This window comes from Zootoca vivipara, chromosome Z1 (genome assembly GCF_965207765.1).
Source record: "Zootoca vivipara chromosome Z1, rZooViv2.hap1.1, whole genome shotgun sequence".
NCBI classification, from domain to species: Eukaryota; Metazoa; Chordata; class Lepidosauria; order Squamata; family Lacertidae; genus Zootoca; species Zootoca vivipara.
Window position 1 is genome coordinate 10,030,879 of NC_142583.1, and position 2,887 is coordinate 10,033,765.

The window sequence follows — 2,887 nt, forward strand, 5'->3', positions numbered from 1 at the left end:
GAACTGGGGTGGTTGTTTTGCTTCCATTTGGAAGGAATGGGACTTCTTGTTGAGATAGCACCCCCCCCTTCTGTCCTTTCGCATCCAGGGGGGAAAGGATTTAAAAGGGGGTGGAGTGGGGAGCTCTGAGCAAATTGACATTTCAACTAATGAACAAATGAAGGCCGAGGAAGAGAACCATTGGAGTGCTATCCCCAAATGCCCCCAAATCTATGAGGGAATCAGTGGAGTTGGAGAAAGCACACAGTGATCGGATACTGAGTCTAAGCAGCTAAATGAAGAGGGATCCAAAACTCCTGCCCAATTCATCATCTCCCATGGACCAGGTGAGTGTGATGGTGGGAAAATGGCCTTGTGGGCCAAAGTTAAACAGACCGCTGGAGAGATTTACTTTGACCCACAAATTGAAGGATCCCCATTTGGTTGCCTGGGATTTGCAGCCATGTGTGTCACAATGCCTGGGTTCCGGTGCCCCTGGAGACGCCAGAGAATTCCGATGTGATGCTTTAAAAGCCAAGCTGTTGGAAGACGGTTGGGCTTTCCACCCAGTCAGGCAAAGATGCCGCATTCTGGCTTTTACAGTGGAGAAACCAAAGTTTTTGTTGGTAATCTAGGAACTGGTGCTGGTAAAGCTGAACTTGAGAGAGCTTTCAGCTACTACGGACCATTACAAAAAGTATGGATTGCGCGAAATCCTCCAGGATTTGCATTTGTTAACTTTGAAGACCCAAAAGATGCTGAAGAAGCAGTTCGTGGGCTAGATGGAAAAGTGTTCTGTGGCTCTAGGGTTAGAGTGGAGTTTCGCCATGACAGAGCCCCAGCACGCCGGCCATTTGATCCGAATAATAGATGCCATGAGTTTGACAAGAAATACCATTATGCATATGACTGGCATTGCTATAGGCGTCAGAGAAAAAGCAGGTCGCGCTCTCGATTTTATTCAAGATCCAGAGGAAGGAGAGATTCGCGCGCACGTAGCCGAAGTCGTGCCCAAAGATCCAGGTCTGTCTCTGCTAGGACATCAAGATCACTCTCCCCTCGGAGTCGTTTGCCACCAGGAAGCCCACGAAGGAGTGTGAGTCTTGAAAGACTGGATTAGAATTGCAAAGAACATGATAGGAAGAATTTGATTATGTTATTTTAAGGGATTTCTTTGGTGTTATTGACAAATGTAAGGATTTAGGTCCCTGATGGCGAACCTATGACACTTGTGTCAGCAGTGACCACGCACAGCCATTTTCAGTGGCACGGAAAGAGCGCCCAGGGCCGGTGCGAGGGTTTTTTGCGCCCTAGGCGAGATCACCTTCTGCCCCCCCCAATCATATTTCAGACACAGATGTATTTCACATCCAACCTGTTCCTTGTAACCATGATCTCTGCTACATGTTCCAAAGCAGTGGCAGTCCTGCTACCACAGAATTATTAGTGCAGGGTGGGGAGGGAGGGGGAAGAGAGAGAGAAGGAAGACAAGGAAGGAAGGGATGAAAAAGAGAGGGAGGGAGGGAGACATGTTTTGGAACATGTAGCAGAGATCATGGTTACAAGGAACAGGTTGGATGTGAAATACATCTGTGTTTGAAATATGATTGGGGGGGGCAGAAGGTGTAAATAAGAAAAATGGAAAATTCATAGACATTTTTTTAAGGGCTATCTGTGCAGACTTCCCAACCTGACCTTCCATGGTATTTTTAGCGTGGCTGCATCATATAAAGTTTATTAGTCCACCCTACTTTCCCTCTTCTAATCCCTCCCTGTATTTAACTGTTGTTCATAGGAATATCCCTGCTTGTAAATTGATTTTAGTATATTTTTTAAAATATTCCCCAAAACTATCCTCCTCACCCGTGTACCTGAAGAAGTGTGCATGCACACGAAAGCTCATACCACAGACCAACACGGCAAGCTACCTGTAACTATTTCCCCTTTGTCTTTCCCCCCATTCTGATTCCTTATTTGGGCTGCCATATTTGCAAATTCTGTGAATTCTGTCAATTTGTGCAGCCGTTGTTTCTCTTTGGTTGGGCTTTCTCTTTCTATCCAATTTATGCTATTTTGGCCACTGCTGTTGCAGAAAGAAATAAGTTGTTCATAGGGATTCATAGGGATCCCCTCACCAATTATCGCTAACAGAAAGGCTTTAGGTTGTTGTTTTTTTGAAAGGTGATTTTAAGAATTCTTTTGAGCTCATCATAGGCCACCTCCCAGTATTTCTGGGCATGTTTGCACTGCCACCAGAGCCCTCTAGTCTGATGTCCAAGCAGCTCAGCCATCAATCACAACCTTCCCTTCACTCAGCAGCTGGGAAGGACTTGACAGGTACACAGGCGCTGGGCGCATGTCACAGAAACCACCTAGTCCTAGAGGCTGCCTGCAGGTTTTGTTTCATAACGACGACGTTGTTGTTGTTGTTGTTGTTCTTTCCTCAAAATGCAGTCAGTTCCCATCTGCCAGCAAGGAGGGAGCCCAGCTAACTTCCCTAGTTGGGGGGCGGAAGAGCTGAAGCAGGAGCCTTGGGGGGTCCTGTTAGGGGCTGGGGCAAGTGTTTCCTTGCAAAGGTGGCCCTTCAAAGGTGGAGGGGGGAGGGAGGGAGGGAGGGAGGGAGGGAGGGAGGGAGGGAGGGAGGGAGAAGGGGTTGAGAGGGAAATAGCCAGAGAGAGGTTTTGTTTCATAACGACGGCGTTGTTGTTGTTCTTTCCTCAAAACACAGTCAGTTCCCATCTGCCAGCAAGGAGGGAGCCCAGCTAGCTTCCTTGGCAGTGAGTTCCAAAGTTCTCTGGGAGGACTAGAGACCCACAAGGTGCACGCACACAAACACACAAACAGCTGCATCGGTTCATCTAGCCCAACCATTTGGATCCCTTCCAGTTGGGATTCAGGCCTCATGATG

At 47.7% G+C, this 2,887-nt stretch overlaps 1 pseudogene; it reads left to right on the forward strand.

The window, feature by feature from the left end:
- The first annotated feature begins 547 nt into the window (after positions 1-547).
- On the forward strand, positions 548-1,099 carry LOC118077397 (serine/arginine-rich splicing factor 7 pseudogene; annotated as a pseudogene).
- Positions 1,100-2,887: the final 1,788 nt, after the last annotated feature.